Here is a 16,224-nt window from a genome sequence, read left to right as displayed (position 1 = left end):
ATCCTGTCAAATGGCAAACAGTAAGCCCAAGTGTGAGGTGCTTTGGCATTGTTCTCCTGCCATTGATGGCTATGTAAATCAAATTCTGGAAAACAGAGAAAACTTTGAGTCTATGGTCATCTTTGATGGTGACAAATGTTGAGGTGTTAAGATCTGCGGATGCACCAGTAATCCGCGTGAGGACGTTGTACAACTTACATGAAACACATCCCGCTACAGCGTCGGTCAAGTTTCCATCTAATTGTCACCATGGTGGTGTTTTGGACCAATCACGCAAAAACTACGGACCAATTGCCGCCAACCTTGGCACATGGTCCAAGTTCGACCTCATGGTGAACATGGGATATTTTGTTTCATCTGTAGTCACGGGGGTTTGGGAGGGAAGGTTGACAAAAATTATGTGTAAATGAGTCTCGTGTAGTGCTGCCCGGTGGTGGTGTCAGAGAGTATTATAGGTCAGCCGTGGAGATGACTTGCAGGTTTGCACTGTTTACATCCCCAGAAAGTGGGTAGCCCAAAAGCCAACTTCCACGAATCAGGGGACGCAAGGGAAGGGAGGCGAGAGTCTGGAGAGAGAGGGGGGAGAAGGCAGGGGGAGTGGCGGGATGAGGGAGGGGAAGGGATGGGAAGAGGGAGGGGAAGGGGCGGGAGGAGACCCAGGGACGCAGGGGGAGTGGCGGGATGAGGGAGGGGAAGGGATGGGAGTTGGGAGGGGAAGGGGCGGGAGGAGACCCAGGGACGCAGGGGGAGTGGCGGGATGAGGGAGGGGAAGGGATGGGAGTTGGGAGGGGAAGGGGCAGGAGACCCAGCGTTGCCTTGCAACAAGGCCGGCACCCCTACTAGCCTGCGTGTACATATATATATATATATATATATATATATATATATATATATATATATATATATATATATATATACAGTCAAAGCTTGTTACTATGCCACCTCGCTTCTATGCCACTCTCGCTATTATACCACTTTTGCTCGGTCCCGACAAAATTCAATACAAAATAAATTTACTATGCCACCCCCTACTCTCGCTACCATGCCACTACTGTGTGATTGTTAAAAGGCACGAGTCGTGAAAAAGTCTGTATTGCGCAGTGCTCGATTATCACACTCACGTCCAAAGGCGAAGCGACGAACTACACTCCAGCTGCGCACAACGTAACTCAATACGTACACGCATAGTCAGACTGTGTCAAAACACGCGATTCTTCTCCCCGATGCCAGCCACAACAAGCCAATCACAACACGCACAACGAGACACAAAAAAGCGCGAGCACACACACAGACACGCAGGCACACGTACAACAGTGACATCATTTTTTTTTCAAATTCAGCCCATAATGTCAGCTCAGAAACGCAAGCGAACCGACTTTACGCTGAAGGAGAAGAAGGAGATCATCGATGCCGCGAAGAAGGAGCCGAATCAGTCCAAGTTGGCCAGGGAGATTAGCAAGAAATGGGCCGTCGAAGTTAAGAGAACCACCGTGAAGGGCATTCTCAGCAAGAAGGATGCAATCGAGGCTGCAATCAAAGCTGGATTTCCATCGAAGCGCATGAAGTTGACGCAGGCTCACGACCCGAAGCTTGATGAGGGAGTGCTCATGTGGCTGAAGCAATCAAGAGGACAGAATGTGCCTGTCAGCGGCGATCTGATCAAGGAGAAGGCGATGAAACTGGCCGAGCTGATGCACATCCCAGACTTCATGGCGAGCGACGGTTGGTTGGGCAATTTCAAGAAGCGCCACGGCATCACGTTCAAGACAGTGCAGGGCGAAGCTGGAGCGGTGGATTCGCAATCCCTTCTTGAGTGGCAACAACAGGTTCTCCAGCCCTTACTCGGGCAGTTCTCCGCAGACGACGTCTTCAACCTGGACGAGACTGGACTCTTCTGGCAGCTGCTTCCGAACAAGACCATGGCTTTCAGGGGAGAACGGTGTACTGGAGGAAAGAAAAGCAAGCAAAGGATCACTCTTCTGGTTGGGGCAAACATGAGCGGCAGCGAGAAGTTCCCTCTTCTGGTGATTGGCAATTCCAAGAAACCCCGTGCCTTCAAGAACAAAGAGATCCCGGTCAAGTACAAGGCGAACTCGAAGGTGTGGATGACGGCGGAGCTTTTCGAGGAGATGTTGCGTGCGTGGGATGGACGACTCGGCCAGCAGGGACGCAGAGTGCTGGTCTGTCTCGATAACTTCTCTGGCCACCCTCCCAAGCTCGAGCTGAACAACATCCAACTGGTCTTCTTCCCACCCAACACGACAGCCAATTCGCAACCAATGGATCAGGGAATCATAGAGAACCTCAAGCGCCACTACAAGAAGCTCCTGCTATGCCGCCGGCTTGAGGCCATAGACGAGGGAAAGGAGTTCAAGTTCACGTTGCTCGACGCTCTACACGTCGCCCGGCGTGCTTGGGAGCAGGTTGGCAAGTCGACGATCAGGAACTGTTTCGCGAAGGCCAAGTTCATCGAAGAGGAGATCCAAACTGAGCCACAGGATGCGGAGCTGCCCGACATCTGGGAAGCTCTGCCTGCCGAGGAAAAGATGCACGAGAAGGAGGGGATCGAGCTGTCTGACTTTCTCGAAGCCGACGAGCGCCTTGCGACTGGCGGGTATTTCACGCTGGAGGAGATTGCGGAGGAGATTCTGTGCAGTGAGGAGCCGGTGGAAAGTGAAGATGACGAGGTAACTGTCGAGGAGGAAATCGTTCTGTTCGAGGAAGCCCAGTGCGCTTGGATCACCGTCCGGAAGTTCATGCAGCAGAGAAGCGGGAAGCCCGGTGTGATGCAAGCGTGCGATCGGCTAGACAACGAGATGCACGAGATCCGCCGAAAGAAGATGCGCCAGCCGACGATTCTTGAAAGCTTTGTGTGTCGTGAATTTCTCGCCATGCCATATGTTAGTGTGTGAACTCTGTTAGTGTGTCTATGTTCTCTGTTCGCTTAGCTTATACAACAGTCGTGCCTTTTACTTGCTGGAAAAAATTTTGTCTAAAGATTAACTACAGATGGGTAACTTGAGAAAATAAGGCCGTTTTTACAAAATCTCGTTACTATGCCACTCTCGCTACTCTGCCACTTTTGCTCGGTCCCGACGGGTGGCATAGTAACGAGCTTTGACTGTATATATATATATATATATATATATGTATGTTTGGGTGTTCCAAAAAAATGAAAGCTTGATTTTTGGTGCTCCCTGATTTTGCTTTTGTTCCAATACCCCATGAGAACTTATAGGTCAAAAATGAACAAAATTCCATGATATTTAGGGGTTCCTCAACTTGGCACAATTATGTCCATTAGGCCAAAAAAAAAAAAATGTTGCATTGGCGTAACGGGTCACTGAAAAATAGGGTAGGTCGGTCGGGATCTTTTTTTTTTTTTTTTTTTTTCTTAATAAATCCCTCCCAAAATCTCCCCCGGCTCGAGTACCACCCTTTTTGTCGGCGGGTTCTGTCCGAAACACTTCCGGGTTTTTGCGATCGCGATCGCAATCAACAAGATACTTGAAAACAATAGCAAAACAACAAAAATAGCAATAAAATAGGGTCGGCAAAATTTTTCGATAGCAAAAAAACAAAAAAAACGTAGGGTCGGGCGGGTTACGCCAATGCAACATTTTTTTTTTTTTTGGCCTTATGGAGAGGGCCTTTTGCACTGCAATGTCAAAAAGCTCATCTAGGTCTCCTTGGAAAAACTATTCTTCATCCTATATGACTGCTGTGGTTTTTGAAAATATCAAATAACCATATTAATTGTGAAGTGTACTGCGTTGTGCATATTCGACGGCAAGTTGTCAGTTCCAGTTTGGCAAATTTCAACAATATTGTGCTAACTTGAGGAACCCCTAAACATCCTCCAATCTGCTTCATATTTGGTGTGTATGTTTCTACTGTCAAATGGAACAAAGGCACACCCAGGGAGCATGAATATTCATACTTGTATTTTTTTACCCCCTATTATGAAGCACCCTAATATATATATATATATATATATATATATATATATATATATATATATATATATATATATATATAATTGTGGATTGAGATCATATAAACTTTTCATTTGCACACGATGTGCAATGCAAGACATTGTATTAAAATCATGATGTGCTTGCTTGTTATGAGCAGGCGTAGTACAAGCTGACCGCCTCGAAGGTTAAACTTTAATTGTCTAATTGAAAGCAGAGTTTGCAGAAAGCCTTTCATTTGTACTTTTATAGCCTTGATCAAATTGTATCTTGTTCCATTCAATTTATCATGGCCTTTTCCTGACAGCTGTTCATTGTCTTTTGTTCAGTGCTTTGAAACTGTGAAGCCTGATAATGAAAGCAAATCTGCTTGGCCGAACGTTATTGGTTCCTTGGATGACTAATATCCCTGCATAATGGAACAAAAGTGCTCCTCATCTCCAATTGTTTTGTACATTTCACGTATTTATTTTAATCATCATTATCGACGAATTGCAGACAGTGTAATCCGACTTCAGTGAAAGTTCATATGATGTTGGATCCTTCCCAATCCTTTCAAATGATATATATATATATATATATATATATATATATATATATATATATATATATATATATATATATATATATATATATATATATATATTACAGATCATGCTCCTTACCTCCCTGCTGTACTACCATGGTCTCTTTCTGCCTCAAGATTGACACATCACTGGAATATATTTACTCTATTCACTGAGCTTTTCCTGCTTGAAGGTTACCCATTTTTCAATGCCCATTGCCCTCGTTTTAGTTTGTCTCATTTTATAGCACCTCACTTTCTCCTCATAACGTTCAAAGTTTGCCTTCCTGAAATCTAATAGCTTCACTCTACTCTCACAATCTCTAACATAATCTTTGCACACACTATGTTATGCTCACTTGTCCCAAAGAATTCTCTTACTTTCAGCTTTTTCACTATATTTGGATCCATCCATTGGGACCACACTCTGTGCAGAGCGTTGGTGCTGCCTAAGCAGTATCCTTGGCTATTGGGCACAATCCTGGACAGGTCGCCACTCCGATACAGTATACCAGCAAGCTGGCACTCATTTTATCGACCTCGGAAGAATGGCAGGCAGAGTCAACCCCACCTGGTATTAATTCATCAGCCGAGCAGGATTTGAACTCAGGATCCATCGATCCCAAGCCCAACACATATTTGGATCATTTACTTAAAAAGAGGTCAAACACTGCACTTGCCCCGGGTTTATCCACAATCTGGCCAAAATGCAATCCTGGATTAGTGACAGAAAATCATCACTTACTATGTATGCCCTTTAACTGTTCCTGGACCCAATCCACCACTGGCACATTAAAATCCCCCATAATTAATCATTACTCTTCTCTTGCCACATATTCCTTTGTGCAATTTTCATGAAGCCTTCTCGGCTGCTCCTCCCTTATATCTCAAAACATCCAATTCCCTCCTTCCAGGGCCCTTTCTCTCGATCTTTATTTTATCCAGATTGCTACACCTCCTCCAATTTTGTCTTTCATTTCACACCAAAACGTCTTGTCTCTGTCACCGTCAAACCTGTCCTTCAGTTTCTGTCCTCATTAAATCATGTCTTGGTTACTATAACTACTGCACAATTTTCCCAAAAATCCACTGTGCCAAGTCAGACTTTATATAATTGGGCCTGTTGTCCACAGTGCTATCACCGGCAATGTGAAGCCGAAGGACCTTGGCGTCCACTAGCTTCTGTTGGCCATAATAACCTACCCTCTCATTTGTGGAAATGCCTTACTGAGGCTGTTGAATTGCACTCTTCCTTCCAGGGCTTCAAACTGACAGTATACAACCACCTCATGCGTCCTCCCCAATCCCTACCCATCATCCTTTATAGCCCCATTTACCCTACCCACACAAACACTGTTACTTACAGGTTTCCTCCGCTCAGCTCTCCTCATTCCCTTGGTTGTTTCATCCAACTGCTGCCCCCCAATGCTCTACCATCAGTTGGAAACTCTCAGTTGGGAAAATGGAAATTTGGAAGGAAGAGGGATGGTTAACGAGGGTAGAAAAGATCATGGTTTTGGACTGGCGATGATCGGAGATGGTGGTGAACAGCTGTCTTGAAGACCTGGAGCATGGAGGGGAAAAAAAGAGGAACAAATGAGTGGATGTGAACAGTGATCCTGGATTTGGGTAGTTTCACCTGAAGGAGGTTGATCCTGGACCGTGTGTGCCTTGCAGAAACCTGGGGGTGGGGGTGAGGACAAAGCATGGAAAGAGCAGAGGGTGCAAGACCAGAAATGAGGTGGTATAAGACCAAAAGACCACCAGCCTGTCTGCGATGGCGAAGTGACAGGCCCAAATAAATTTCATCATGACAGAACCATGACATTCTTCAACCTGCTAATTGTTTAAGCACATTCTGTGTGCTGGGATAATCCCTTTCTATCCTCTAACATGTTTATCATGCACCACCTGGCTCTAATATTGCAAGTCAAACCCTGGTTTTTATTTCCACCTAACAGGGATTTTATCTGACCCTCCAGATTACTCTAAAAAAAATTAATTTCTGCTTTATCACCAATTATCAAATTGTCACTGTTGGTGGAGGCATCTTGGTATCTTTTCGAGCCAAGCAGCAACTTTCAAGCACCATTTCTCAGCTCGACAATAATTAATTTATTTGCAATCCCTCTGCTGCAGAACACAATTAACAATCAACACGGTCACTCGTCCTCATGAAATATTTTCACTGGGTTACTACACATATTACTGGACTTTCAGTCATTTCAAAGCAACCAAAAGCTTTCACCGAATCACATTCCAGAACAACACAGTCATTAGCATTGTGCATTATGGTCATTCTTGATCTATCAAACCAAACAACAGTCACAGGATTAATAAAATCCACCTCGACACTAAAGCTACCAACTGCTTCTTACGTTCACATTGACTCCTTTATGAGTTTGGGCTTGTTCATCCCTTAACCCGAGTTGCATGCTTCCCACCAACTGCTGTTATCAGCTTTTCAAATCATTGGTTCTCTCGAATTAAGTTTTTGACCATCAGCCAAATTATTAAAAAAAAAACTTGAAGAGTATCCTCATTCAATTCAGCAGGTAATTTTCCAAGGCAATGTCTCTGACTATACCTTGCATCTAAAGCCATTCACAACCTGGAGCTACCTTCATATCAGCTGTTCCAGCTGTTCCACCTGTTCTTGCATTTTGGAATAAGGTTTTCAGGTGAGTTTTAATCACTTCTGTTTGTCATTTTGAAAATATTATTACTTGCTTGCTCCTGAACGTCTTTGCACATACGATCACTCTCGCTAGATAATTCATGGATCACAAAAACATAGTATTGTCTCTTTACCGACCTATTCACTATTTCACACATTTCTGAATCCTCTTGAAAGCGACTGCCATTCCTGATCAACAAGTCACTACCTCTGCCAATGAAGGTGGACGGAGGCTATGTATTCACACCTGTTTGTTTGTTTGTGAGTACGATATCTCAAAAAGTTGTGGACGCATTCGGACTACACTTGTTGGACAGGTTGGGTGTATGACGAGGATGAATTGATTTGATTATGGTGAAGATCTGAATCCAGACACTAGAATTAAATTTTTTTTTAAGTGATTCTTCACCATTGAGAGATGGGACCAAAAACGATATGGAGCATGATATCTCAAAAAGTTGTAGATGAGTAATGACACACCTTAGTGTATGAGTTGGTAGGTGACAAGAACAAGCTGATTCGATTTTGGTTCAGGTCCAGATGCAGATCCGCTCCATCAGTGGGGTACAAAACCGAAACTGTTCAGCCTGGTGGAGGTATGCGTTCTACCGAGTGCCATCCGAGTTAACCATATTATGCTCCATCTGAAGCACATTTGAACATTCCTTCACTGGTTCTTTTATCTGCACAACTACTATTTATACCTCTTCCATATTTTGGACATCACTTTGCTCAACATTACACACACTTGGCATGTGCTTACCAGTTTCACCGAGCAAATAATTCTCGTCACTCATTCTCCAAACATCATACGTCTCCAACTTTCCTTTGGACTTCTCAACATCCCATTCTACTATTGCTGCTTCAACATTATCCATTTCAATTACCCTTAACTGTTTTCCACCAACAACTCTTACTTTTTCCTTGTTCACATCTTTCCACCATGTACATCACTTAATTAAATTACTCACTTCATCATGCCATAAGCACATCGAGCTTGTGTCTGAAGCCAACCCTCTATGTTGTTATATCAACACCTCTGTGCTCCTGTTTTGTTCATACTAATCACCAACATCCACTCATTAACATGTGCAGAATGGCTTCATTCTTAGGTGTCAATTCAATTTAAAAATGTGCAAACAACGTCTGAAAACTGGTGCCTTGTTCCTTCATTTTAGCATCAATCGTGGCTTTTGATTTCAGCAGCTATATTGGAATTTATAGTAATAGTAATCCATAGAAATATTGAAGGCTGTGCGACAGTGGCAACAATTACAACTTCCCCCAAGTAATGGCTGTGCATCAATCCCTGGTTCGACATCATATTCTTCCACTCTTAGTCCATGTCAAATGATATAATCAATGAAAACAAAAAAGCAAGAGGAAACATTTTTGGGGTGCTATTCCTGACTCAACGACAAATTCACTATGACAGGTGTCTCAACAAATTTTACTTTGGAACATAGTCCGTATCTGGCGCCACATTTCACCACAAGGGGATGCTCGTCCACTGCTGCCACTACATTTGAGAAATGACTAAGGGGGAGGGGCCTTTAGATGGCCCACAGGGTATTTGGAAAGCTTAGCCACGACCTATGGGAAGGCACAATGAACTTACACCCAAAGTGGGACCACGCTTCGATCTAGTGGCCGACTGAACAGTCCAAACACCCAAACAATTGGGTCTAACACTGACACATGGATGGCAGATGACACCACCACGCATCGATTGAGGAGAGCAGGAACTTCTCAGGAGTAACCCAACCATGCGAGCCATCAATACTGTGGACTTAGCAAGAGTTCGCGGAGATAAAAAAAAAAATTGTGTACTTCAGGGGCTGTTCTGTAAGGAAGAAAAGGTAAACAGGAGGTTGAAATGCAGATCCATTTGAATCACGCCAAACTGTGTTGCTGCAGGTGATTTGAGGTGAGGATCCTGAAAATAAAGCCAGTCAGCTTTAGACAATTGTGAGGTTACAATTGAGAGATTAGGAGAAGAAAGTTGTACCCATTCGACACGACCTTCAATATGGAAGAGTTATTCCCTGCCATGGGTTTGCAATATTTTTTTTCAGATTGGGATTTTGATAGGAGGTTACATCATTGGGAAGAACACAGTTTGTCGCAATGTTGAAAATTGGACAGAGATGCCAAAAAATGACATATTGTGCCAGAAGAGCCAAGTAAAACAAGGGGTGAGTATTGTTATGTGTGAGTGTGATGTCTAACAAATGATGATACAAAGTTTTTATTAGTGGTAAGGTTTAGGCTGTGCTGATTATCTCCACCACCGAAGGTGGGCGGAGGTTATGTTTTCACCCGTGTCTGTCCGTGAACAGGATATCTCAAAAAGTTGTCGATGCATTCAGACGGAGTTTGGTGGACAGGGTGGGTGGCTGACAAGGATGAATTGATTCGATTTTGGGGAAGATCCAAATCTGGATCCGAGAAGTTTATGAATTTTTCAAGTGATTCTCCTCCATTTAAAAAGAGATAGGGCCTAAAACGATATATAGCATGATATTTCCAAAAGTTGTAGACGGATTATGACAAAACTATGCGGAGGAGTTGGGTAGGTGACAAGAACAAACCAATTAGATTTTGGTTAGGGTCCACATCCAGTTCCGGCCTATCAGTGGGATACAAAATATAAACTGTTCAGCCTGATGGAGGTATGCACTCTACCAAGTGCCATTCTAGTTGCCTGAGGCAGCTATGAGCATCCTATGAGAAATCAAATTAATTGCTGTGAATATTTCTGAATAATTATGCATCCTATGACTGCTGGTTGCATCATTACTGGTAAGATGGCTGCGCCACTGATGCAGTGCCCTTGTTACCGGTAAGCCGGTACTCATTTTGCCGACCTTAGAAGGATGACAGGCTGAATCAACCCACCTGGTGTTGTTTCAACAGCACGACAGGGACTCCAACTCAAGACCATAAGATCCTAAGCCAGCCACTTTAAGAGTGAAGCCAGCACCAAACTTGCTGTGAATACAACACCATATAGATTCTTACTGCCCCAATACTTTGTATTATTGTGAATATATCTGCTGGAAACCTGTGTGTTGAGCAGCAGTGCATGCACAGTGAACTTGGATATCATTATGCAATGTAGAGGCTGTGCTGCCTTCAAATATAAATGCAGTGGGCATGGTGAGCAACACACCATGACTGGCAAGAACGATCCATGATATATGACTATGACTTGTAGATGAATTTCTGTGCATGATTTTGCACAGTGTGAACTGTGTGGGAGCAGATAAATACACAACTCTGCACAAAGCAGATAACAATGTTAATTTGCTTTCATAGATATTATAAAGTAAAAAAAAAATAGCCACTCAGCTTTAAATTCGGAAATTCATGCTTCCGGCTTTTGCTATCTCTTAGAATGAAATTGTTTTTGGTAAAACTATAATTTTTACATCTTCAATGTTATATTCCAGCAAATGGGAGATCTGGGAACGTGACTTGGTTCACTTGGCTCAAATTGGTCACTTATGTTCATGCTTTTCTCACAATACATATTGTTATTTTAGACCTATCCTACCCCTACTTTCAGGGTTTTTCACAACTGCATCTGAAGAGGCAATTACTTCCAACCATTTTTCATTCTGTTTGGAAAACAAAGTGTCTCTGTCTCCGTCTCCGTCTCGGTCCCCGTCTCGGTCCCCGTCTCCGTCTCTCTCTCTATCTATGTCTCTCTCCCTCTCTTTCTCCCCCTCTCGCTCCATCTCTCTCTCTCTCTCTCTCTCTCTCTCTCTCTCTCTCTCTCTCTCTCTCTCTCTCTCTCTCTCTCTCTCTCTCTCTCTCTCTCTCTCTCTCTCTCTCTCTCTCTCTCTCTCTATCTATCTATCTCTCTGTCTCTGTCTCTCTCCCTCTGTCTCTGTCTCTGTCTCTCTCCATCTCTCTCTCCCTCTATCTATGTCTCTCTCCCTCTCTCTCTCTCTCTCTCTCTCTCTCTCTCTCTCTCTCTCTCTCTCTCTCTCTCTCTCTCTCTCTCTCTCTCTCTCTCTCTCTCTCTCTCTCTCTCTCTCTCTCTCTCTCTCTCTCTCTCTCTCTCTCTCTCTCTCTCTCTCTCTCTCTCTCTCTCTCTCTCTCTCTCTCTCTCTCTCTCTCTCTCTCTCTCTCTCTCTCTCTCTCTCTCTCTCTCTCTCTCTCTCTCTCTCTCTCTCTCTCTCTCTGTCTCTCTCTCTCTCTCTCTCTCTCTCTCTCTCTCTCTCTCTCTCTCTCTCTCTCTCTCTCTCTCTCTCTCTCTCTCTCTCTCTCAATCTCCCTCTCCCCCTCTCTTTCTCTCCCTCTCCCCCTCTCTTTCTTTCTCTCCCTCTCCCCCTCTCTTTCTCTCCCTCTCCCCCTCTCTCTCAATCTCAATCTCCTTCTCCCTCTCTCTCTCTCTCCCCCATGATTGGAAGCACCCACTGCGATGATTTCCACCCACTGTGCAGAAGAAATAGGAAGCATAACCAACACAACGGCGCTGCTGCAGGAATGCCACACCCAGGGGAATATAGGAACAACACACCAAATGCCAACGCCATACAGTATGCACGTGGCGTACTCTTTTCAACCCAATCCCCAACTAAAAATTATATCTATCTACTTTTTCATTCCAAATCTCCATCTAATACTTCTATCGAACTATTTTCAACCCAAACCTACATCTAATAATTATATCCAATCCTTTCCCTCAATTCCTGACACATATCAGGGCTGGCTGGCACTGTGCACACCACCGCCTTTGATAAATGACCGCATGCTCAATGGTGGCAGACCCACGCGCAGCTCCGGGATAATTTATTTTCGTACACAGAGCCGGGCAAGAATGGCACAGATCTTGTTTGGGTCTGCCCATGTGTTTACCATGTCATTTTACCATCGGTCTTCGCTGACTACCGTGGCCGTGGGTGTCTCCCGCGGACGGTGGACGTCTTCTCGCCTCTCCGCCCGGCGAGGCTGCTGCCAGGCAGAGGCGTGCTGTATGGCTTGGGCCACATGGCTTAGACGGGGAGTGCATTCACCGGTGCTGACCGCCGGTCGCCGGAGCACAGCCCAGGAGTTTGTTGCAGGGCGATTCATGTCATGGTGTTCGGAGCGAGATGATTCTGCAGCTTTGAATCATCTTGCCGGATGTAAAGTGGAGCTGGTTCCGGCCATCACGGCTGGGCCGGGTGCTGGCCAGGGCCAAACCAGAGTGCCCGGTTCGGGTGATGACACATCGCTTCGGGTCGTCGCCGCCGCCCCGCACCACAGGGTCTATAAAACGACGGGCCGAAGGTCCTTTGGATACTCCCCGTCTGCTGGTGGTTTTCCATTCCTTCTCATCACTCCTGGTTCCTGTCGGCTCGTCCTGCTCTCCGTCTGGCCTTGAATCGACATTCACTTCAATGTACACCACAGGGAGTGGCTGAAACCATCCCACACGGATACTGTGGGGGGGGAGGGGGTGGGGGGGTTGAAGCTCTAACATTTTCCATTCTTAATGATTTGGAACAAATTATCACCCACCCTACCAATATCCCAGATCGTCATGACCACACTACCAATACTTTGGATTTATTCTTCACCTCCAATCTGTTGCATTACAACTACACCATTTCACATCCAATTGGTTCTTCTGACAACAATCTTGTGAACATCACTTTACTTACCACCACTTCTCCTCTGACTGCTCCGACTAAATGCAAGTGTTGGCACTTCAATAATACTGACTGGACTGGTTTACGAAACTTCTTCTCTGACTTTCCCTGGAAAGACTACTGCCTCTCCTCGGGTGATGCCTCTATCTCTGCGAAGCGTATAGCTGAGGTTATTGTTGCAGGAATGGAGGCTTATATACCCCACTCTTTCAAATCTCTCTCTCCTATCAATTCTTGGTTCAATCAATCCTGCTCTGCGGCCATTCGTGCAAGGGATGCCACATATCGGACATGGAAAAACTCTTCTTCCTCCGACCCACATTCAGCTTTCCTATCTGCCAGAAATCATTGCAAACATGTTATATGTAAGGCGAAGCATTCCTTTATTCAAAAGAAATGTGACAACCTGTCATCTGCTTTCACTAATAGATCTTTCTGGTCCTTAGCTAAAAGTTTCTCTAACAACTTCTGTCGCTCTACCTTTCCTTCGCTTTTCCATTCCGAGGATACTATCTCTGTCTCTCCGACCGATAAAGCAACTCTTTTTGGTTCTCTTTTCTCCTCTAACTCCACACTGGATGACTCTAACATTCCATCTCCCTCTGATGCTCCCCTCACCAATCCCATGTCCCTCCCTATAATCTCTTTTCATGCAATCAAAAAATACTCCTCTCTCTGGACATAAACAAGGCCGACGGGCAAGATGGTATTCCTCCCTGTGTCTTGAAGGAATGTGCTTCAGAACTTGTACCCGTGCTTGCTCGTTTGTTTGTTTTTTTGTTTGAAAACCCAAACTTTTCCTCTTTCCTGGAAACATGCCTTAGTACAGTCTATTTTAAAGAAGGGTGATCGTTCAAACCCCTCTAACTACCTTCCTATTGCTCCGACTTGTATTGTTTCCAAAGTCCTTGAATGTCTTCTCAATTCTCATTTTCTCAAGCATCTTGAATCTCACAGTCTTCTATCTGACCATCAATATGGTTTCACAAGGCAATATCTACAGGTGGTATCCTTTCCTACATTACGAATGTCTGGGCCTCTTCTTTGAGAGACTTTGGGGAATCTTTTGTTATTGGCCTTGATATCTCAAAAGCCTTTGACAGAGTTTGGCATCAGGGTTTGATATCCAAGCTTCCCTCTTTTGGCTTTCCTCCTTCACTCTGCTCTCTCATGTCGAGCTTTCTCTCAGACTGCTCTATCTCCGTAATTTTTGATGGTTCAACATTTCCCCCATTCCCGATCAACAGCGGTGTCCCTCAGGGTTCTGTTCTGTCTCCAACACTCTTACTTCTTTTTATCAATGACCTTCTTTCTTCCACAAATAACCAAATGCACTTGTACGCTGATGACTCAACATTACATTCCTCCATGTCTTTCCCATCTGCCCCATCTTCCCTCACTCAATCTACATCTCATTTCATCACAGCCACCTCCTTAAATTCGGATTTGGACAAGACCTCCCAGTGGGGCAAATGTAATCAAGTTAAGTTTAATGCATCAAAAACTCAATTTCTTCTCATCTCTCTCTCTAAAACTCCTCTCAACTCTCCAATCTCCTTTGAAAGCTCTACAATTACACCATGTGATACAATAAACCTACTAGGTATTACTCTGACATCAAATTTATCCTGGAATCCACACATTACGCAAATAGCTAAGTCTGCCTCGAAGAAATTAAGAGTCCTGTTCAGATGTCGAAGATTCTTTTCCTCTGAACAGTTTCTCCAACTGTATAAAGGATGGATTCATCCTTGTATAGAGTCCTGCTCTCACATCTGGGGAGGTTCCAGCTCCACATACTTACTGGACAGAATTGAATCCAAAGTTATTCGACTTGTCAACTCCACCAATGTGACCTCAAAACTCGACCCGCTCAAATTTCGCCGTAGAGTTGGCTCTCTTTCTCTTTTCTACAGATATTACTTCGGTTTCTGCTCACAAGAACTTTCTGCTTGTGTACCTCCAACATGAGCGAGACCAAGGAACACTCGACAAGCCACTACATCACATTATTATTGTGTGGCCATTGGCAATTCAAGGGTGGGCCATTGTGATGTTTGTTTCTTTCCCTCCACTGCCAAACTCTGGAACTCTTTACCGTCTCATGTTTTCCCAAACACTTAGGACCATCTCCTTTTCAAAAAGCAGATTTTTTTTTCTTTCTCAAAAAATATTGGACTATTCTCTCTTTTCTTAATTTTCTAATCATGCAGTTCTTTTATTTAAGGCTTGGCATTGATGAGGACTATTCAGTCCATGCCTGTAGCCTTCAACATTAAAAATAAAATAAAATATGCCATTCCTCGCCAACTCGCTTCTGACTCCGCCCAAAGTGCCTCCGTCACGCCTATCGGGAGTGCCCCATTATCGGGATCGATGCTTAGCTGCACGAAGCAGGAGACGACGCGCCAGCTGTCAGGGAGGTATCGCCCAGCGGAGCATCCCCCCAAAACGTATTGGTGGCACGGTCAGTCAATCATGCAAGGTATTGAGACACCATTAGCCTCATCCTCTCCTCTTTCTTCTCATCAACTCTTCTTCACCGGGTGTGTGTGTGTGTGTGTGTGTGTGTGTGTGTGTGTGTGTGTGTGTGTGTGTGTGTGTGTGTGTGTGTGTGTGTGTGTGTGTGTGTGTGTGTGTGTGTGTGTGTGTGTGTGTGTGTGTGTGTTATGGCACCTGTCCTCACTTAAGTTAAGATTGCATAAGGTATATCGGGATAACTCTGCTCTGTGTCTGCTTTCGTAAGTTGCTTGTGTTATTGTCGCACCACACTTTTCTTCCTATCTCTGCTTAAACACAACAATAAACTCAATTACTTGTGCCACATATATTTCCTCACCTGCCTGTAATAAATCCTTTGTAGAAATGTTGCTAGCTAATTTTTGTCTTTTCTTTCATTGATCCAGCATGGTCTATATCCTAACCTAGCCGGGACTTTAGTCCCAATGACCAATTCCTTTTAGCCGGTAGTATCGCTCGGCTGCATCTGATCCGCGAAAGTGATCCGGTTCAGACAAGGCGTACCAGGGAGGTGTCCCCCAGTAATTAGATCACGTGATTATTTTTTACGTAACCGGATTAACTCGATGGAGGACCCTAAGTCACGTGGTTGAATTATTGGCGTTCACGGTTGGTTGGCGACCCGCCGCATCATGGAATTATCCGTGTGCGACGACCTGCAATTCCGATGAGTCTGGTGGGAACTCAAGATAGCTTCCCCCCCCCCCCCATGGTGGTCTTCTCACCCAGACCCCCATCCCACAACAATATTTTTTTTTTTTTATTTTTTTTTTGTATACCTTGGTCGAGGCTCGTATGAGAGCTAACACACAACTCACAGCAAGGAGGCATGAGACAAGAGGGGCG

At 44.6% G+C, this 16,224-nt stretch overlaps 1 protein-coding gene across 4 annotated transcripts in view; it reads right to left on the bottom strand.

Moving 5' to 3' along the window:
- Window positions 1–16,224, bottom strand: part of POLG (DNA polymerase gamma, catalytic subunit) — a 144,997-nt gene that overhangs the window by 63,614 nt on the left and 65,159 nt on the right. For 2 of the 4 annotated variants that reach the window (XM_085864408.1, XM_085864401.1), the window contains exon 3: window positions 5,904–6,103. The exons of the other annotated variants lie outside the window; for them this stretch is intronic. The gene's annotated coding sequence lies outside the window, so the exon portion shown is untranslated. The remainder of the gene's footprint in view (window positions 1–5,903; window positions 6,104–16,224) is intronic. 4 annotated transcript variants of the gene reach the window in all.

The sequence above is a fragment of the Eptatretus burgeri genome, chromosome 18 (assembly GCF_056783735.1).
Source record: "Eptatretus burgeri isolate ZD-2024b chromosome 18, Ebu_testis_v1, whole genome shotgun sequence".
In the NCBI taxonomy this organism is placed as follows: domain Eukaryota; kingdom Metazoa; phylum Chordata; class Myxini; order Myxiniformes; family Myxinidae; genus Eptatretus; species Eptatretus burgeri.
Note: the sequence above shows the minus strand (reverse complement) of the source record. Positions and strands in the feature narration are given on the sequence as shown.